This window comes from Camelus bactrianus, chromosome 25, assembly GCF_048773025.1.
Source record: "Camelus bactrianus isolate YW-2024 breed Bactrian camel chromosome 25, ASM4877302v1, whole genome shotgun sequence".
Classification (NCBI taxonomy): Eukaryota; Metazoa; Chordata; class Mammalia; order Artiodactyla; family Camelidae; genus Camelus; species Camelus bactrianus.
In genome coordinates, this window is record NC_133563.1 from 35,360,172 (window position 1) to 35,382,827 (window position 22,656).

General features: G+C 44.5%; 1 non-coding gene across 1 annotated transcript; it reads left to right on the plus strand.

Annotated features, from left to right (window-relative positions):
• Positions 1–11,374: 11,374 nt before the first annotated feature.
• TRNAP-AGG (transfer RNA proline (anticodon AGG)) lies at positions 11,375–11,447 on the plus strand. The gene has a single exon. It is a non-coding gene; the product is annotated as a tRNA-Pro (tRNA).
• The last annotated feature ends 11,209 nt before the right edge of the window (positions 11,448–22,656 follow it).

Below are 22,656 nucleotides of genomic sequence, written 5' to 3' on the forward strand. Positions count from 1 at the left end.
AGAGGTGTGGGTCTGGAAATGAAGGTCTGCAGGCGCTGCTCCCACCCTCCCCTCGCCAATTCCACTCTCATTTCAAGGTGATGATGGCATCGCCAGAGGTGAAGTCGCTTTTTCAGAATTTAATCTGGGCCATTTGGGACCACCTGGGTCGGTGTGGTGGGAGTGGAAGGAGGGGAGGAAGGAAGGAGCTCTAAGAGGCTGCTGCCTGATGCTCGCAGGCCAGAGGACCTTAAAACAGCTCCCCTGTGATGGCTAGTGCTGACAGACTGTATTCATCAGCCAACAGCATCTTAATCAAACTCCACAAAACCTTCCAAATCAAGTAGTCATTCATCGCTATGAGAGATGCTCAGATTGCAGATGTGGCAGGATGGGGGTTGCAGGAGGGACAGAGCTGAGACGTGAAAGCCCTCTCTGAGTCCCAGATGCGTTTGGAACACGATTTCTCTGAACTTGCCTGATCGTAAAAATCAACAGAAGCACTGGCTAAAGTTACAAATTCAAGGGGCCTTCAACTGAAGATCCTGGGATTCAAGTTTGGAAATTGTTACACTAAACTAAACTGCATCAAGAGAACCCTGCACAAAATAAAACCCCGGGAATCCCTGGGCTGAATTCCCACAGACGTTTTTTGGAACTGGTTTGTAGGTTTCCTCCCACGGGGCGCCTTAATACGCGCTGGCGGCCGGCAGGGGGCAGCAGAGAGCTTTCCACGTGTTGAACTCACCCGTGTGGAGCCAGTGAAGAGAAGCGGGGGACCTGCAGAAGATGGGGAGTTCCTAACAGTTTCAACGGGGGAAGCAATAGCTCTCCTTTGCTTCAGGAAGCTCATTGTGTTGCACGTGCAGGCTCTGGGGATGAAATGGAGAGGGGAGACTTACTAGGAAGGGTCCTGCCTCCATTGCACGTGCAACCCTAGCAGCCTGGCAACCTGTGGGCTGCAGAGCGGGAGGGATGGTAGGCTCCACTTCATAGGCTGTTACTGAATGAATTAATCCACTTAAAGTGCTTAGTGTGATGTCTGCCAAGTGCTTAACTATTGATTACAATGTTAACGATTAGTAGTATCTTCATAGTAATTACTGGGACATTTGTGATCTCATTAACAGGGCACGGTGAGAGGCTGGGAGTAAGGAGGGGGGTGGGTGGGGGCATCCTCTGAGACCAGACAGGAAGCAGGTTTGCAGGGGGATAACTGACGCTCCCCGGGGCAGTCAGACCAGCCTGGGGCCTCTGTCCAGGTGAGGACAGAGGTACTGGGGATCTGAGAGTTGACAGTGAATAGGAGGGGGACTGTGTCCAGAAGGTGTCAGAGTCTCCCAGAGAGATGACCAAACAGAGGACTAGATGGCAGGTTAGAATAAACTTGGGGAAGAGGAGGAAAGTGAGAGAGGAACTGCCGTTTGAGGGTTTAAGGCCACTGGGCAGGTGTGGGGAGGCCAGGTGAGCCTAGGCAGGTGAGAGGGGGACAGGTGAGGGCAGCAGTCCCACAAGATAAAAGCGAACTCTTCAATACAACACATCCAGGACCAGGTTCCTGTCTACAGGACACATTTCCCTGGGAGGAGCATCTGGGTGATCATTTTCAGTGCTTCCCTGTGGCCGTGCTTTGTAGCGTGCTCTCGGGGGGGCTCGCTTCCCCTCTGTGAAGGGGGCCTGGGTCTGTGAACTGACTCCTTCCTGGGAATCTGGTAAAAGGCTACAGATTCCTCACTCCCCTGCCCCAACTGCCACTATGATGTCTCAAATCCAGCATATGTCTGCCAGGTCTCAAATGTCTGTGTCTTTATTTCCAAGAGCATTGCAAGAGGCTCTGCATTTATTTCAGTCTTTTTCCTACAGCCTTCCAGATCTTTCACACACAAGCCCCGCTGGCCTTCACAGCCAGATGTTCTGGGGGCTCATCTTCCTTGTTCAGGACCCCTGGGCTGGGAGCCCCATGGGGGGCTGGAGACCCTGCACTCCTGGGTGAGAAGCCCTGCAATTGTGATTATCCTCCCGTTTGTGGGTTCCCCCACCCAGGATGTGAGTGTTGACTAGACCACGTCTCTGTCCCTCCTACCTGGTTCCCTCTTTACATCTTTAGTTGTGAAAAATCTTTTCTTCTAGTCTGCACGTTGTTCTTACAGATGGTTGCTCTGTAAGTAGTTGTGATTTTGGTGTGTCTGTGGGAGGAGGAGAGCTCAGGGCCTTCCTCCACTGCCACTTTGACCACACTCTGTGATCACATATTTAATAACGTTAGAACATTCTAAAAATAAACTTTCTTTTGTCTAATCATAAAATCAAGCCTCAAAGTGTCCAAATCAAAAATGTACCACTGGATGAGTTTGCACAAAGTAAAAATTGCCTGAGTCACCACCACTCAAGTTAAGGAAAAAAATAAAAACAGTAACGTTGCCCTCATGGTTCTGATGCATTCCCTTCCAGTCAGTCACAACACTTGTCCCCAAAGATAACCTTGAGCCTGGTTTCATCACCAAAGATGAGTTTTCCTATATTCAGAATACACATACACACACACACACACTTACATGCATGCACCATGTGTATATACATGTACGTATGTAGTATATGTGCACACACACACTCACACACATACACAACACAGTGTGTACCTCATTGTGTCTGGGTTTGTTCACTCCATATTATCTTTCTGAGATTTATCCATACTCTTGTGTGGGCAGTGTTTAGTTCATTTTCCTTGTTTCTCATACCACGTTGTAAATATTCCACATTTGTGTATCCATTTCACCAAACGTGAACATTGGCTTGTTTGCAGTTTTGTTACAAATGGTGCTACTGTGAACTTTCTTGTGCATGGCTTTGGTAAATGAATGCTCTGATCATTACCTAGGAATAGAATTTCTGTGCAATAAAGTATTCATTTGTTCAGTTTTTATAGATATTGCCAACCAGGTTTACCCAACGGTTGTAACAATTTACACTCCTACTGGCTATAGCATGAGGATTGCAGTTGACAAGTTCTTTGTCAACCTTTGTCAACTACCAGCATTTAGTATTGTCAGCCCTTTTCATTTCAGCTTTTGAGGGATATTAGAGTATTTACTAGGATCTCATTGTGCATTAAATTTGCATTTGAATAAACAGGGTAAACACTTTTCATATATGTGTTGCCCTTTTGGATACAATTTTTTGCAAACCTATTGTTTAATTTCTTGCTCATTTTTCTATTGAATTTTCTTTCTTTTTCTTACTGATTTGAAAGATTTTTAAAATTTATTCTGAGTATGAGTCCTTCCTAAGATATAATCATCTTCCCCTACCCATGGCTTGCATAGTTCTTTTCTTACTGGGGTGTTTTGATGAATAGGAATTCTTAATTATATCCTAGACAAATTATCTTTTTAAAAAATATTTTATGGTTCATGCATGTTTTTTCTACTTAAAAAAATCTTTGCCTACCTTATGGCATTAAGCCATTCCTCAATGTTACCTTTTAGAAATTAAAACAACTTTCCTTTTATATTTAGATCTGTAATCTATCTGGAATGGATTTTATGTATCCAATAAAGAAGGAATCAATATTCATATTTTTAAAATATGGATATCCAGTTGAACCAGAGTATTTCATTAATTTTATTGCAATTCATGTGTGTGTATGTGTGTGTCTGTGTGTGGTTAGTGGAAATTTTATTATATTCCATTCCTCGACTTGCCTATTTCTGCATCTATTAGTGTATTGGCTTAATTACATAACTTTATATAAATCTTAATATTTGGTAGTGAAAATCCTCCAGGTTTGTTCTACTTCTTCAAGATTGTCTTGGCTATTTTGGGCCATTTGTATTTATATAAGAATGTTTCAGATAAAAGAAGCAATATCCAATTTGATTTTGGATTCACTTCATTTTGTTTTTAATTTCTCTAAGATTTTTGTCCCCAAATTCTAACTTCCTTGACAGATGATCAATGCCAATAAATAAACAGATACACACACGTATCCAATGCTCTGTGCTTCCTGGTGCACGTGCACTTTTGTAATCTCTTGTCACACTGACCCTGTCCTTGGCTTGGCCATGAGGCTAACTTTTAGTTCCAGAAATACTAGCAGAATCATGGCTCCTGAGGCACAGTCTCCAGGAAAACTTGCTTTTGAGCTGCATCCTTTCAGAACCTAGGCGCCATGCTGTGAGCTCAACCTAGCCACCTGGAGAGGCCACGTAGGGACCTGAAGACCTGGCTAAGGTCCCAGCCAACAACCAGCACTAACTTGCCAGCCACGGGAGCGAGCCTTCCTGGAGATGGATCCTCTAGCCCTCTTTGAATTTCCCCCGCTGGAGCCATGTGCCCAGTTGAAGGATCTCGAAAAAATGAATCATTTTGGTTAGATTAAGCCTCTAAATTTGGGGAGAGTTCTTTATACAATGATGTGTGTGTATGTGTGTGTGTAGTGGTTTATTACACATCCATAGAATTGTAAAGTGTAATGGAATGATATATACACACATATATATAAATCTACATGTATACTTTAACTCTGCCAGTTATTCTTTTTTTAATTTTTAAAATAAAATTTTTAATTTTAATTTTATTTTAAGTTACAGTATAGTCAGTTACAATGTGTCAAGTTCTGGTGTGCAGCATAATGTCATGCATATATATACATATATTCATTTTCATATTCTTTTCCTTTAAAGGTTATTACAAGATATTGAATGTAGTTCCTTGTGCTACACAGAAGAAATGTGTTTTTTATCTATTTTTATATATAGTAGATAACATTTGCAAATCTCAAACTCCCAAATTTATCCCTTCCCACCCCATTTCCCCCGGTAACCATAAGATTGTTTACCGTGTCTGCCGTTATTCTTGGAAGGCGTGTTGGTCTAACACTTTTTTGGTTTAGCCACAGTCAGAGGTGAAAATATGATTGAAGAACAATTTTCTATAGTAAGTGGCACAGAAGAACGATCTGACTGAAGCATTATGAATAATTGGACACTGTGCCCTGTGAATCCAGTCCATTCACTAAAGACCAGGCTGGATCGTGTAAAATGCATTACTGTAATGGTAGTTTTGCTGATAATACAAGGATCTCAATTGTTCTCAGATGCTTATGCGGTTGGTGAATAACAAGCCCTTGGAGTTGCTGAATTGCGGATCGTGTATGTATTTGTTATCTGTCATGTTTCTCGTTTCCTCTGATGGAAGGAGAGCCTAAGAGAACATATGCTGATGATCCTGCAAATAAATTCTGTTTTTTTAGATAATTATACTCTTCCAAATTGACATATTTGCATTTTAGAAATATTTGTCAGGAACATACCTGGTCATGTATGTTCCAGTTAAACACTCTTTTCTGCACCGTCTCTGATGTTCCCAGGAAACACAGTGAGGGTTCTTTGATGCACCTCAGAAGATTTAGAGACATGTTGCAAGTAACCTGAGACCAGTAACTGCTGAAGTGCTGATGTTTGCAAATTATATACTTTGTAAATAACTGAGAGAAATTCAAGGTTATCTCTGTAAAATTCAACTTGACTGCATTTTGAGATCTCCTTAAAATTGTGTGCTGTAAATTTTCTATCTCCCGCCCTCCCCCACTGCACTCTTTACTCTTTCCGCTTGGCTCCAAGCTCACAGGGGAGCCTTGGGGAGATATCTGAGGGGAGGGGAGGTGATAAAATCAGCAGTTTTACCCTTTTGACTCTCCCTGCAAGGTCTCTGTAGGGTAGCTGTGTTCCTTGACTAACAACCACAGCTCATCCTAGCTGCTGCTCCCCACCCAGCTCACCCAACTCTGGGTTCCGGTATCTGTACCCCCAGCAACCCTGCAGGCCTCGGGGTGCTGTGACTCACCCCGTCACTGGCTTCAGGACGGGGATTTACCTCCTGACCCCCTAAATCCTGCCCACAGGATGAAATGGTTCCTTTGCAAATTGTTCCCATTAAATTCTCCTTAAATATAGGTCTGCTGTCTCTTTCCTGCCAAGATGTTAATGAAAGTTAAGATGATTTATGTCTCAGCGTATTTTACTTAAAAATCTGGGTTGGCTAGTGGAATTGGTGTCTGAACTTAACTTAATCCATCGAGAGCCAACCACTTGTCTAAAAAATGAAGTTCAGCCTCTGAATAGAGTCTCCCGCAGCCCTTCAGAAATAACAAAGATACCAGTGGTACCCGTCTATTGTAAAAAATGGCAGGTCCTAGGATTTATGAATGTCTGCGCTTAGCGCTCATGTGACCTCGCCTCTTCTTTCTTTATGTGAAAAACCAGGGTTCAGAAAGTGGACATCACTTTCCCAGTATTGCGGAGTGAGCAGGTCTGCACACGACCCGCAGGAGGCTGAGGGGTGCACGTTGAGGGGAGAAATCTGAAGACTGAGAATCTGAGAATCTAGACCTTGGTTTCTACCAATTCACTCACATGAACACTAAGCACCAAATACAAGCACCTTGTTCTAGACGTGAGCAAGGCAGACATCATTCCTGCCCTCATGCGACTTCCATCCTTATGGGGAAGATGAAAAGTCAAAAGATAAGCAAATAATTACGATTTGTCGTTACAGCCGTGAACGTGACGAATTAGTAACAACAGAGAAGCCTACTTTAGGAAGTAGTCGGGGAAGACCTTTCTGCAGAGGCAATATTTAAGCACATACTCAAATGGTTCAGTAAGGTCACCATCCCCCATGTTCTTACTGAGTGCCTACTGTGTACCATGCTCTGTGCTATGTGCTGGGACTTAATGAGTAAAACCTAACATTGTATCTTAGCAGAAAAAAGAAACAATCAGTTTTTAAAAGTGAAGTTATGAAATGGGTTATGATGACTGACAGAATGCAATGAAAATCCAGGAAGGGGTATTCAGTGTACTGGGGAGGTCAGGGCAAGATCCCCAAGAAAGGGAGGCTCACAGCTGGGTGGCAATAGAAAGAATAGGGGAAGAAATAGCTTTCCAGGACTGGAAACAAAACCAAAGCAAAAGCACGTGGGCGTGCCAGAGTCCCACAGGAGGCATGAGGAGGAGGCAAGGATGGAAAAGTCCAGGGGTTTAACGGCCCAGAACGTAAGGAAAAGCCTGGAACAGGTGAGGCTGGGGAGGAGTGTGGAGCCAGCAGCACAGGGCTTTGCAGGTCCTGTGAAGGAGTTTTGCTGTTATCCTTAGAGCACTGAGAGGAGCTAAATCACCTTGGGGTGTGTGTGTGTGTGTGTGTGTGTATTTATAGGCATGTATGTGTATTTTCACACGTGTGCATATACTCAGACACAAAGATTACTCTGCCATTAGTGTGGAAAAGAACTGGGGGAAAGCTGGCCAGGCAGCCAGAATATCATGTGCAAAGGTCCTGAGATCAGAAGAGCTTTGCACATTTTGCTGAGGACTTGAAAGGCCAGCGTGTTGGAGCGTCAGGAATGAGGTGAAGAGCGTTTAGAGAAGAGGTTAGGGATCATGCAGGAGCCAGGCTGTGCTGAGCCTGTGGGCCCTGGGAAGAGGCACTTGCAGTGACCCCCTGGGAGGCACTGATGCCACCTCATGTTCGTCACTTCCTGGCTGTGTGACTGCGGACAAGTCTCTGGTCCTCTCAGAGCCTCTGTATCCTCATCTGTCAAACTGGGCAAGCACAGCCACTCTTTCAGGGCTGCGAGGAAGGTAAATGAGGTGCAGCACACGTGGGTTTTGTTGTCACCATCATCTCAAGTCTGTCTCCTCATTTCCGTCTGCAAAACGTCCACACTGAACAAGGCCAGTGACTGCGAAACTTACCCAGGAGCGTGAAATACAGCCTTCGCCCTTGGTTCAAACCCAAGGGCACTGACCTACAATTTGCAGGGACAGGGCCTGGGAGCCTATATTTTCAAATAAACACAGCAAGTGCCTAACATTTGGAAGCCATTTGACCAGATGTCCTCAGTGGTCCCCTACACACCGATTGTTCCTTGAGTCAGTGCCCCTAACTCTGCCTCCGTAGCTGGCGGGGAATGTGACCCTCTGGAGGTCACCCTGCCACCAGTGTCCTACTCCGGGCTCTGGCAGAGTCTCTGCAAATTATGCTGGACGCCTTCTCTGCTCCCCTGGTCTCATAATCTAATTATCACAGCAACCAGATGTGACAGGCTCCCTCCCAAACCCATTTAACCATCTCAAAGGGCACCATTCGGGACCCAGGCCTTTTATCATTCTCCAGGCCTGACCCTGGAAGCCTGGAAGATCTCCTTATGCTAATTAGCACTGAGATGTCCTTCCTCCAGGATAATCCGATTATCGAGCCCCAGAGCAGCTGTGGACCGTCACCGTGGAAGCCACATGGAGAGAGCACATCACTGGGGCCGGTCCCCTGGAGTAGTAGCCCCTCCCTACAAACTCTCTGCTGTCTGCATCCCTCTCCCTCTGTATTCTTGAAAACGTGATGTATATAAAGGTGCCTTTCCCCAGGAAACTAAATGCACGTATGTGAAGTGCTCCTCAGTCTTCGAGTGAATGGATAAATACAGGAAAAGAGCCCAGAATTTGAGATGGAAGATCTGAACTCATTCCAGCTATCTAAACTTGGAAGTGTTGCTCTCTGAGATTCAGAGCCCCGCTGATCACTGTGGGGAACTGGACAGGATACCAGAGAGCTCCTTGTCTGGAGTCAGGTTGGTTCACGGGAAGGCTCTGTGACGCTGCTCACTGTTGGCCACTGTGACGGTGCCGGTGGGGCCGAAGGCAGCCGGTGGGGCCGAAGGCAGCCGGTGTGTGTTGAGTGCTGACTGTGTTCCAGCCGCTTCATCGTGCTACTGGCTTGAGATGGGTTAATTCATGTAATCTCAAAATAACTCTGTAAGGGAGCTAAAAACCCAAGGGTTCTGTAAATAATCTGGTCAAAAAACCTGGCTAGAAATGGCATGACATTATTTATGGTTTTTATTTATTTTGGTCTTATGAATATGCATGTCCCCCTGCAAAAACAGTCATGAGTTTTATTAGAGTTCTGCCCTGGACCCTTTCTGGGCATCTTGCAATATTAGCAACAGGCATTGTATTAAAGTTCTAAGCGTTGAAAATATTCTGAGCTCTGGAACATTTCAGGGCCCAAAGCTTTTGGATGAGGGATTTGGGCTTGCGTGTGCCCTGCTCCTTCCAAAGCTGAGAACGCTGGGACTACAGAGGATTTAGGTGCTTTCCCCGAATCAGTCGATGAGAAAGCAGGCAGTGATTTGAGCCAAGGTCTGTCGGACACCATAGGCCATTCTGTTCCCACTGGAGTGTGCGTGTTCAGAGTGATCTGAGGGGCTGAAGGGAAAACCGGGCACATGACCCTTGCGTGCACTTACTGCCTCTGAGGCCTGCGGGTCTCAGGCTAAAGCAGCTTTTATTTATAATCCGTGTCTCCAGGGCAGCTTTGCTTCATTTTAGTTTTGTTTTTAACAAACTTGTTGCCTAATTTAGAATCCAGGAGCAAGTCATCATTAAGTTTTTCTAATACACTTTGGATAAGGCACCTGTCAGGGTCAATGCTGTATTTAGGAAACTGAGCCACATTTATGTGGTCCAATTGGACACCCTGCGAAGAAGTGAGGGAGACATGAAGGGAGCTGACTCGTGATGTTGAGGTGCCCTGGGGCAAGCAACCCTGGGATGCAGTTTCTACTCCTAGCTGTGACAGGGCAAGGGGAGAACAAAGAGCGATTCGATCCCAGAGAGAGCTGGGATTTGCAGGAGAGCCACAGGCGAGGGCTGTGTCGGCGAGAGAGGCAGCCACTGCCAGACCGTGGCCGCATCAGCCTTTTATCCTGCTCTCTGGTTTTCCACCAGTGCTGCCCGATGGCCAAACCCAAACGAGTGAGAGGGCAAGGGACCTGGCCAATGTAACTCAGCAGGATCCGGCCTCACAGAGCACAGCAGGTGGTGGTGAAGACGGACCATGGCTCTCTGGGCCAAGTGGACAGAGACTGTCGAGGGCAGGAGAGGTCGTGCCGTAAGATGGGGTTCTATGGTCGTCAGGTGCATGAGCCCTGGGCCCAGCATGCCTCATGAACTAGTCAGCTCGGGCTGCTGTAACAAAATGCCACAGACTAGGTGGCTTAAACAACAAATTTTTTGGAGGCTGAAAGTCCCAGACCAGGATGCCAGCATGGTTGAGTTCTCGTTATGGCTTGCAGACGGTCACCTTCTGGAGATCCCCTCACATGGAGGAGAGAGTGAGCTTTGGGGTCTTTTCCTCTTCTCATTAGGGCACTAATCCCATCCCTGGGGGTCCCACCCTCAACTAAGCCCAATTACTTCCTAAAGCCCCCACCTCCAAACACCATCACATTGGGAACTGGGGCTTCAGCCCATGAATGGGGGGAGGGTGGGCACAATTTAGTCCACAGCACCTTGGTCGACTTGAAATTTCCTCATGACATTCATGAATTCACTCATTCATTTAGAAACCTTTTTTTTTTTGGCATTTATAATTATCCTCATCCTCCTTTTTATCTCTTTCTTCTAAGGACTACTTCAAATGGGTGCGACACACTTCATTCAGCCATAATAATGAATCGCCTTATGAACGAGGCAGCAGGGGTGTTTTACTACTAACCCACTGAATCAAGGCGGGCAAAATTGTTCTTGTGAAGAGGGTATTAGGTTTATTCAGGAGAAGTGTTTGTACGAGTTTTCTGAGGTAGAGGTGAAATCTCAGCAGAGTCCCGGTGTGAAGCCTTCCGAGGAAGCGGCCTCTGAACTCGCGAGCCCCTTCTTTGAACAGCGTCTGATGGTCTGAGGCGGTGATGGGAGAGGCTCTGCATTAAAGTGGAGGGGTCTGGAGACAGGTGCAGGCTGGAGCCTGGAACGAAAGGGGGGCTGGGATCCGTATCCACGAGGGGGACGGGTGTTAAGGAGGGAAAAATAAAGACAAGCAACCAGCCTGGGCAGAGGCCTGGCTGAGAAGGGGGTTTGGGGGATCTTGGCCCATGTTCATGAGTCGTTTACTCATGGGGGCTGCAATAGGAACCCTCCTTGACATGGAACCTTCGGGGAGGTCTGCTGCGCTCGCTGAGGCGTCAGGGCAGGTGGGCCATCTCAGGGGTGTCTGAGAGGACGAGCTACGTTCCAGGTCGGCGGGGAGTGAAAACTGCTTCCGCACAAGACAGTACGAGAGCTGGGAACAGCTGTGTGGCCTCCTTTATGGACGAGCTCCTCGAGGTTTGGCGAGTATACTACCTAAGGCTGCATTGCTTGTAAGCGGCAGAGCTTCTTAGAGTAGAATTTAGGTTTGTCTGGCTTCAGCGGCTGATTTAGTTACCCTTCTGTGAGGTGTCTGCAGTGATCCACACTGTGCTAATTGCTCTAAGGTGGTGATGTGGGTGAGTCATGAACAAATGGGTTCCTTGGAGAGTTATCCCATTTCCGTAGTCCTAATTCAAAATTTTGAGGTGGGGGGAGAGTATAGCTCAGTGGTAGAGCACATACTTAGGATGCACGAGGTCCTGGGTTCGATTCCCAGTACTTCTATTAAACAAACAGATAAGCCTAATTATCTCAACCTCAAAAGAAATTTTGTTTGAGGTAGCATCAAAGGAGTATTTTCCCCAAATTATCAGAAAGTCTTTTCAACTCTTAGAGGGGAATTTACAGTTGCAATGACCCATTTCTCCTCAAGGCTAAGCAACCACAGTGTTGTGAATGAATATTTCTATGACAACAATCCTTAGTTCCTTTTCCAAAGGTTGCCTCATCCAGTTAATGGTCAGCCTTCAAGAATAGATAAATTAGAAAAAAAAAAGATGATTAGATAAGCATTATTTGAAGGAGTACAACTTTTGAAAAACCATTTTATATGCACAGCATGTTAATCACCAAAAATTTGCCTTCTATTGAGCCAAAGACATGTTGGGACCTGCTGGGAGAGCCCTGGGGAGGAACGTGGGGTGCCAGCCGATGGAGCGGTGGAGTGAACGCCGCCGTCTGGGAAGTGGAAGAGAACGCCCGGACAACGCACTCGTGTGCACAGAGGATCGACGGTCTGCTTCTCACACAACTAAGAGAGAAGACTAATCACGTAGGAAAGTCTGTTCCTGATAAGGAGCCAGGCCCCCTGGGGGGAGACGGCAGTGCCCAGCGCAGCGGTGGGACTCCGGGGCCGGCGGCATCAGCTGGCACGTCTAGCCGGGGAGGAGTGACGGGAGGCACCATCACCACCTCTTTCATTTCCTGGCCGTGGTCCCTTCACTGGGACCCAGGTCACACTGAATCCTTGTCAAAGTGCTGTCCCGTCTCCGGCCAAGGAGCACGAGGAGAGGCTTTGAAGAGGGACCAGTGACAGCTGTGGCTGTGGGAAAGCCACCAACAGAGTTCTAGGGATTCAGCAGAAGAGCCAGAGGCTGCAGGCGGGGACCCCAGACCCACTGTGGATAGCTCAAATTTCCAAACCAGGAAGCAGCAGCACTGGGTCCCCAAGATGCTGGCGCTTAGGGAGAGCAGGGCTGGCTGTGGAGATCTGATTATGAACTGGAGTCACAGTTCCAGATTTTCAAATATTCTTAGAAGTGATCATGTGAATTACTTTCAGATGTGTGCGAAGAAACTGCATGAATGAAGGTGGGCCTGCTGTAGGTTGACTCTCAAGAAGCAGTTTGACTGAAATCAGGTATATTGACCAACGTCTATGTTGAATATGTCCCCAGTGTTTCTCTGTGGTGTCATTACATCATCATCTGTCACATGAACAACAACGAACATGTGAAATACCTAGCAATGAGCTTAAAGACACTGTTTGGAAACAAATAAAAGTCTAAAAACAACTGGAGAGCTGCACCGCGTTCCTGGAGAGCCTCACTCAGTTTTCTGAAAACTACAGTTTGTCCCAAGCTGTTGCACAGCTGTCACGTGTTCTACCTACATCTTTTGTTACTGTTTTGTTTTTTACCTGATGTTCATTTTTTTTCTTTTTTTGAAGTACAGTCAGTTTACAATGTTGTGTCCATTTCTGGTGCACAGCCTCATGTTTCAGTCTTCCGTGTACACACATACATTCCTCTTCATATTCTTCTCCATTATAGGTTACTACAGGATATTGCATAGAGTTCCCTGTGCTGTACAGTAGAAACTGGTTTGTCTATTTTATATATAGTAGTTAGTGTCTGCAAATCTCGAATCTACCTAAATCTTAATGTGGTGTTTATTATTCTAGTTGGTAAAATGACTCTAAAGGAAATCTGAAAACATGAACGATTTTATAAAAGAAGATGATTTTATAAAAGAAGATCAGTGGAGGGGGTCCTGGCCTGTGATTTGGCACATTTACCAAAATCCTGAAATAATTTATCCACTGTGGTGCTGGTATAGGAGAGAGAAGACGTAACGGAAAGAGACATAATCCATTATTTAAACTTTAACATGTGAAAGGTAGTGGTTCACATTTGAAGTTAAAATGATAATTTGGTCACATGTTGAATAGTGCTTTGAAATTTGGCTGTAGGAAAAATCTAATATGTAAAATTAATTGCAGAGAGGGTAAGGCTTTGACCATAAGATGTGGCATAATAACAAGAGAGAACAGACCTTATAAAAACAGGTTTGATGTTTAAAAATGGCAGCTAGAAAGATGGATGGATTTACTAAATGAAACATTCATGCAGTATTTCAAGCAGGCTTTTCTTTTATTCTAGCAAAGCAATCTTTATGTCCCTCATTAATGTTGTTTATTTAAATTGTATTTGTTTCATGCTTTTGTCTCTATTTCGATTATAAATTTTATTTGGTTTTATAGTTGACTCCAGAAGTTTGTGCTTAATTTTCTGCACAAAAGGTAATACAGCTTTCAAATGTCCTGCCCCTTTGAATACAACTCATTGGAAATGAATGCTGGACCATCTCGGTACCTGGGAGGAGACCCCATATCAGTTCCTTCCACCTTGGGGGCCTCAGTTTCCACATATTAAAAATGAGAGGTTTGAACATGGACTGTAGTCCTCAGACTTTATGGGGCAGAAGAATCACTCGGGGAGGCTGGTGGACACGCACATACAGGTCTCCAGCTTCAGAGAATCTGAGTTAGCAGTCTGGTGGCCCCACAGACTCTGCCTGGAACACGAATTCCAGACCATCCAGGAGTAGGTGTGTTCTGGTCACACATTCAGAAATGCCACCCTTAAGCAGTGGGTTTTTTAAAAAATATTTTTCATTAAATTAAAGTAATTAATTAATCAAATGAAGATACTGGGGATTGAACCAGGACCTCGTGCAGGCTAAGCACACGCTCTACCACTGAGCTATGCCCCCCACCCCCTGGCGTGGTGCTTACGCTGGATGCACAGCAGAATCACCCAGGAGCTCTGAAATCGTGTTGATGTCTCGGGCTGGACCTAGATGGTGCAGACTTGCCCGCGTACAGGTTTTGTTTAAGAAGCTCCCTCGGTAACTCTAGGTGTAGTCAGGATTGGAAACCGCTGCTCTCAGTAGATGACTTGGATCCTTTGCAGTCTGAACCCATCACGTAAGCAGGTAGCTCTGGGTCTGTTCTGTGTTGGTCTCAGCGTATCGACGGTGATGCTGTTGTTCAGAAATGCCTGTGGACACTCACCTGAGCCAGCACCGCCTGCGGCAGCTTCCACAGACACTTCCCTGACTGGAGCCAGTGATGCGGCTGGAACAGTGCTCCTGGTTATTGTGACTGCAAGATGCAGTCAGCATCAACTATCAGGGGACTTTGAAAAAAATTTTTTTAAAGTAAGGTTTCTTACTTGCAGGTCCTGGAAGGTACAGTGGCTGGCCTGGGGCCACACAGGAGGTCATGGGTTGAGAGCGCATGGCCCTGGGTTCTGCCTTATTGTGGTCAAGGGCGAGGTGCCTAGGGTTTTGCAGGTTTACTCTTCATTGGAGAATTTAAAACCTCAGAGGGAAAGGGTGGCAGAGGGATACATTAGGAGTCTGGGGTTAACAGATGGATGTGACTATATATAAAACAGATAAACAACAAGGACCTACTGTATAGCACAGGGAACTACAATCAATTTCTTATAATAAAATATAATGGAAAACAATCTGGAAAAGATGCATATATGTATGTACATGGACAACTGAATCACTTTGCTGTACACCTGAAACTAACATTGTACAGCAACTCCACTTCAGTAAAAAACAAAATTAATAGAAAGCTCAGAGTGGGAATCAAAGTGCAGGAAGGGGAGCACGAGCAGTCGGATGGTCAGGTGCCTGGGTCGCCCGGGGCTCTCTGAACAGGGGGTGTCAGGCTGCGGCAGCCTGGCTCTTCCTCTCTCTCGTGTAGCGGGCTGTGTGTTTTTTCGAGGTGGATGTCTTTGAAGTGGATTCCTAGGCAATCCAAAACTTAATGTCAGCACGGGCACTACTGTAAAAAAAACAAACCAAGAAAACCTCAGCTGGCAGATGCTTGCACAACAGGGTCAAAAAATAAGCCTGGAAAGAGAGGTAGGTGGTGATGGTGCCGGATCTCATGTGACAGAACGATGAGGGAGGGCGGGAAAGGCGGGAAGGGGGTACAGGAGGGAAGGGAAACGGATTCCTTTACTGTCATTCATGTCATCTCCGTCAGTCCTGCCAGTTAGTAGTATGTTCTTGTCCCAAAGAACAGGCGAGGGAAAGCTTTTCAGAGAAGTGACGTGACTTATTCCCCATCTTGCAGACGGCGAGTGGCAGAGCCAGGGTTTGAACTCGTGTCTGTTTTCCCCCAAGAGCCCAGCGACCACACTCCTCTGGGAATCAGAAAGTAGGTGGGGGGTCCCCGCACTCCTTCCGGCTCACTTGGTCCTTATGCCTGGAGGGTAAATGGTGTTCCAGCAGTTTCCCCGGATGCCTCTGGGATGGAAAAAATAAAACACAGGCTAAACCAAGTAAAACAAGACCGTCTCACTAATGAAAGAAAATTTTGCGTTTTTGTAAAATCATGGTTTTTTCCAGTGCCCATAGAAGCCCTGCTTTGATAGTTAGCCTCCATGGCTTTGGGGTGGTGCCAGGGAACAGCCTACGTTCAGATTACTTGGGAGACGCATACCTGTGCCAAACCCAGGGCAAGGTGTCATAGTTAACATGCTTTCATAGACCTGCTCCACTTTTGCAAAAACTCCAAGGACTTTCCAAGAGAAGGAAAGCAAGTAGTACCCCAGACTCTCTCTTTTGTTGTGATATTTAGGAAACTGTTCACCAGCAGGTAGGTCACTGGAAATCTGAGCGGTGCGTAGACCAGTCAGGATTCTGGCAGTTCCCCGGTGAGACACGGGAAATGTGACTCCCACTCAAGCAGCGGAGGGAGAGGCAGCTTCCCTGAGAGTGCTCTAACGTGCGTGCGTGTCTGTGTGTGTATGTGAGAGAGCTTTGTGTGCGTCTGTTTTAACCGTGCTGGGAATCAGTGACTGGACCCCACGTCACACTGAATGCAAACCTGCCATGGGCCCCTGGTGTCGGTGCTCCTCAGGGATTGTTCAAGGACCTACAGACATTTCAGCTTGAGTTTCAGGATGTGTAATATGATGCATTATCTACAGTCGTGTCGGGGAGAACTAATAGAATCTCTGTTTACACAGCATCGTACACATTAGTTCTGTATTTGCATATAGAGTGTTTGGGGGAATATAGTAAAAAATATAGTGGTTATCTCTGTGTGTTGGGATTTCAGTTAAAATAACTGTCCTCTTCCTCCTCCTTTTCCTTCTTCTCTTTCTCCTCCTCCTCATTCTGGTTCTTTCTTGCTGACTTTGGTTTTCAGCATTAGCCACCGTGGCTGTGTGCACCTGGCTTACTCCTACTTGCTTTCCAGGAATCTGCGTTTCCTCTGGGAGATGCCAAACTAAGGTTGTCTTCCTGCTTTGTCCTCTCATAGCCCCGCAGACCTCTTTCCCAGAACTGTCATCCGATTGATGGTACTTAACTGTTCAGTTGTCTGTTTATCCCACTAGAATGTCCTCCCTCCCTGTAGGGTTGACATCATCTGATCTGCTGAGTCCTCCCCCTATGTCCCCTGTTCCTTCACACACGACCTCCTCCTTACGGGTTCTGGTCACCACTCCCTCCTCGGGGCCCTTCCCATCCAGGTGTGGTACAGGACTCCCACAGTTACTAGCTCTCAAGTAGAGCACTACTCCTTGTGGTTTTCCTGTACCCTGCCTACATTTTTGTAAATTATCCCCTTTTAATCTTGTTTCAAATTATCCAATTTGTCTGTGGCATCTCTTTCCCCACCATGAACATAGCCTATTGTTTTTTGCATCCACAGATATTGATGTGTTCATTTGTACAATTATGTGATGGTAAATTTCTTGAGGGCATGACCCATGAATGTTATTCTCTGTCATGGCTCATGGTTCATTTACCCCATTATATAGTTGTATATGCGTTATTTAACAAGTATGCATGGAGGACCTTCTTTGATCAAGGCTCTGTCTAGGCGTAGGGGTATAAAGCTGTATAAACCAGATTTGGGGTCTGAAATGCGCCGTAGTCTTAATAGTGGGAGAGGCATATGTGCTACACATTATACTACACTACAAAAAGTGCTACATTAGAAATATGTAGGTACAAATACAAATTGCCACTCAAGGGTGATTAGAAAGTCTAATAGGGGACATTCAATAGAATTTCTCAGAATATGACCATGGAGCTGGAGATTGGGGTTGGACGGGTGAAACCTGGCTTCCACGGGAGAGCATTTATGTAGAGGAGACAGACCCAAGGAACAAACCTGGGACTCAGAGAATAGTCAAGAAGCACAAGTACAGTTTAATGTGGATGACAGTTGTATTCAAGTCTGGGCAGATACACAGATCCAAGAGGGAGGTAAGAGTGTCTGGTCTGAGGGAGGAGACGTGGCTGTTACCAGATCAGAAGGGAAGCATCGTACATGGTGTACGGTGTTTGCAAGGCAACTCTCCAAGATACGGTGGCAAACAGTGACAACAGGAAAAATGGTTAATTAGGGGAAATTTCCAAAGCGAATACTGATTGAGCTGCTGGAGTCGAGGCAGTAGAACGGAAGTCAGAGCTCTTTCACAGAGCCGAAGACCGGAAATCCGGTCTCCTAGAGGTTCAGACTATTTGGGCTCGCGGCTTACAGTATCACTAGAACTCAAATAAGTACTTGTTAAATAATTGCAAATAACAAATTTTGCATCTTCCCTTTACCATCAAGCACAAGCAAATGGTAGCATGTTAAGAATGATATCTTCTGTCAAATAGTTAGTTGAAATTCAGGTGACTATTTTGATCTATACATTTTCCAAATGAATTTTCAACTATCATGAGAAGCTCTCTTAGCTGTAAGCCAGCTCTCTGTCCTCTTCCACAGTCACAAAATACTTACTGAGAAAAAACAACAACAACAACAAAAACTGTGGTACCACAGAAGAGAACAGAGAATTAGGCAGTAGCCTGAAAGATTTTTCTGAAGGAACATTTTCTGCCTGATGAATCTAATCTCCCGTGACAGGGTCACGGTGCTTTGAGATGGGAAGATGGTGACAGGTGTAATATATCTCGACTTGAGCAAAGTTATGGATTCTTGATTGCATGACACATTTGTTTCATATTAAAAAGATATTCTCAGTGACAACCACTAGGTACACACCCAGTCATGTTTTCTTGAATAATCTTTGTGGATGAAAGCTTGTCTACACCAAGTAGAGAGGAGGATGTTCTAAAAAGATGGACTAAAATGTTAGAATTCTAAAAATCAAAAGCCACCTTCAGCTCCCCCACCCCTTTGACCCACCTCACTCATCTGGCTCTCAGGTCCCGTCACCTCTACCACCAGGGACTCCAGCGGAATTTCATATCCTGTAGACGCCATGTCTTCACGAAAAATAAGCTTCTGACCTGAATGCCCTTAAATACGGTACCTGGAGTGAAAATGTAAAGGATATTGTAACAGTGTTTGTTTGCAGAGCATCAGAGCAGGGAGGATTCCTAGGTGTTTCATCTAGCCGCCTACTTGTCTACACCCAGCTGCCAGGGTTTCAGTTTAGCATGCTGGTGTCTATTTCCAGAATTACTGTAACAGCTTCTCAGCCACCTAATATATAACCAACCCTCAAATTCCTGGTGTCATCAGTGACTCCTTCTTACGTATTGTACGTAATTTCCCACTGCCTCTTCATCACCACCGAACATTGCCCCTCGCCTGTCCTATTGGGGAAGTACCCTCATTGAAATCTCCAAGCTACTGCAATGAACATTCTGCTCAGATGACTGTTTTCATAGTTCTGGTCATATCATTCTTCTGTGGAAAGAAGTCTCTGTGGTTCCCATTGATGACCAAAACTAGTCCAGAATATTTCAATGTCCTATAATAATCTAGCTCAAAGGTACCCTTTTGTTTTTTAATCTCCTGGTAAATCACTCATCAGTCTGTGGTCATTTCCTTGACAGTTCATGAACACTGGATTTCCTTTTTTTTTTTTTTTTTTAGATTTTAGATTTCTTTTCCTTTCTTTTCTTTTTTTATTGAGTTATAGTCAGTTTATAATGTGTCAATTTCTAGTGTAGAGCACAATTTTTCAGTTACACATGAACATACATATATTCATCATCACATTCTTTTTTGCTGTGAGGTACCACAAGATCTTGTATATATTTCCCTGTGCTACACAGTGCAATCTTGTTGAGTTCCATTTTTGGTGCCTCTGTAGGCACTTTTTACCCTGAAGGCTCATACTTTCAATATCTGTGCCTTTCTCAAAATATGCCATGCTAAGAGACAAGCCAACTGCTCCCCATTTGTATAAAGCCTTCTCCGGCTCTCCCAGTCAGAAAAAAGTATTTTCATTGGAACTTTCAAAACTCACTCTTTCTTATGGCAGTCTTAAACCATTGCAAGAACTTGGGTTTTCTCTCAGAACATTTGCGTGTTTCATGAACAGATGAGTTACATGGTCTTTCATATTTTATTAGCATGATTCTTGACCCTTTTTGAGAATAGACAACAGAGGGCAAGGAGAAGGATAAAGAGTGAATGGGGTGCTATTATGATGAGGTTCGCACTCAGTGAGGAACAGGAAGGGAGGTGAGAAATGGTCAGATTCTGTATATATTTTGAAGATGGTGCCAAGAGAATTTGCTGACATATGGGACACTGCATGTGAGAGAAAGGAAATAACTTAGAAGGACTGCAAGGTTATTGGTCTGAGCAACTACAAAATTGAAGTTGGCATTAACTGAGATGGGGAAAGCATGAAGGCCAGTATTTAGGGGGGAGATCAGGAGTTCAGATTTAGATTTGTGATGTATGAATTAGCTAGTAAATGTGCAGTTGGAAATTTTGAGTGGATCATTGTATATAGAAGTCTGGCATTCAGGAGAGATATCTGGTATGGAAATAAAATGATCTGGATACAAAATTTGGCAGTTGCCAGTGTTAGGAAATATTTGAAGCCTTGTGATTCTGTAAGATTTCACAAGGAGTTAATGCAGAGAAGGAAGAGACTGAAAAACTGATGTCTGTTGCACTCTGGTGTTTGTAAGTTGGGGAATGAGGATTGTACAGAAAAGGAGGGTGAGACAGAGTTAGGAGAAAGACAATAGGCATGTGGCAGCCTGGAAGCGAAGCACGGAAGGTGTTCCGGGAGAAGGGGTGGGATCCACTAGCCAAATACTTCTAAAAGATAAAATTAGGTGTGGCTTGGGTATGACCATTGAGTTTTGCAACTTGGCAGCCCTGGTTGACTCTGACGGGAAGAGTTTGATGGAGTGAGCTTGAAAACTTCATTAAATTGAGTTTAAAGAATGGGCAGAGAGGAATTGGTGACTTGAGAGGGTAGACACCTTTTTTTAAAGCATAATTTCAATGTATGGGAAAGACAAGCAAATTACTCGACAGTTCCTTTAAGGTGGGCTTTAAATCCTTGTAAGTGGTCTGCCTCGTAACACGTAGGTATTCAATGTGCTCTGTCTGTGCCCTAACTTTGGAAAAGAATGAAGTAAATATGCCGATGTTGACATAGATGGCCATGATATCATATGAGGAAGAAGCAACTAGTAGAATGTCTGTATATTATATCATTTATATTTTAAAACACCAGCACTGTGCGTGTGTGTGTTCATGAATACAAAAAGCCACAAGTGTATCTGGAAGAATGCTCAATGACGTATTAATAGGAATTTTATCTAGTTAGAGACCTGGGGTTGGGGGTATGAAATAAAAAGATAACTTCATAGGCACATGGACATAGGAAATAAACTGTGGTTACCAGAGGGGGGAAGGGGAATTGGGATAGACTAGGAGTTTGGGATTAACAGATACACACTAGTAGATATAAAATATATAAAATAGGTAAACAACAAGGACCTATGTATAGCACAGGGGACTATATTCCACTTCTTGTAATGAGCTGTAATGGAAAAGAACCTATATATGCATATGTATATATGTATTCACACATATATATGTGTATATATGTATAACTGATTGCTTTGCTGTACACCTGAGACTAACATTGTAAATCTACTATACTTAAATAAAAAATAAGAAATAAAAATAATTTTTCTTACGATAGTTTCAGTTTTTATTATATATGGTCATTTTTAATATGAAAAAATACTAGAAGCATAAAAAGGAGACAGGTGTATGGCAAGGGGGGAGATGATTCCTCTGTTAAATCAGTAACATTTCATAGAATCCATGCTTGCTCAGTTTAACCAAAGTTTGAGGTTGGTGACTGGTATTGCTCAGTTATGGGAAATTTATTTAATTGCTTGCATGTCCCTGTCTGTCCTTTGGGGGCCTCAGTGCTCTCAAATGCACAGTGAGAGATGAGAACAAGATGGCATCTAAGATTCTTCGTCATCCTGTGTTCCTAGATTCTGTGACCTCAGTGTTGGAAGATCCACTGATGATCAAGTCCAGTAGTCTGCATTCTAATAGTTCTTTGATCCTGAGTCATGGCGTACTGGAAATTTCTCTTCTCTTGATGTGGTGTTACTCTTGCTGTGGGGAAAATGAAGAGCTTGAACTAGACCAGTGGTTTCCAACTTGATCCCATTCTGTCTTAGCCGCAGTTACATTGGGTGAGCCCCTCATCTTCATGAACCTCGAGTTATCATGTTTGAAAATGATGGAAAGTGATGGAAAGAACAATGATTTCTTTGCAGGATAAATACTCTTTGTGAAAATAACCTTTCATAAAACATTTCACCTCATTTCATGAAAATAAGTGAATTGTTATTTATAACGTTCCTAAGAGGATGAAGAAAAATATTGTCCCGGGACAAATCCTGACCTGCAGAGTTCCAGGATTACAGCAGAAGTCTGCCCAATGAATATTTTTGCTTCTTTCACACCCCCACCCAGCGACACTTTATCCAGGCCCCCGTTGATGAGAACTTATCACTGCTGAAGGAAGATACGCAGGGATTTCAGAGAAGACAATGTATAAACTGCTACGCAAGAGAAACCTCAAATTTCAGTTGATTTCAATGCCAAAAACTTCCTTTTAGATGAGTGCAAACCCAAATTTGAAACTAGACATGAAGAGATTAAAGGTCAAAGCTGCTTCATCAGTTTTTTTTTTTAAATAGGCAAATCCTGATTAAACAAAGCCTTGAATAATGCAAAACCATAATTCACTGATGGGTCCTTAGTGTGATGGGAAAAGCTGACTTTAAGATCGTCGAACTTACAAGACACAGCATAATGAGTAGGAAAACAAAGATGTGAAATGCACCCCTACTTAGGCTGAATGAGTCCAGATATTTTTCC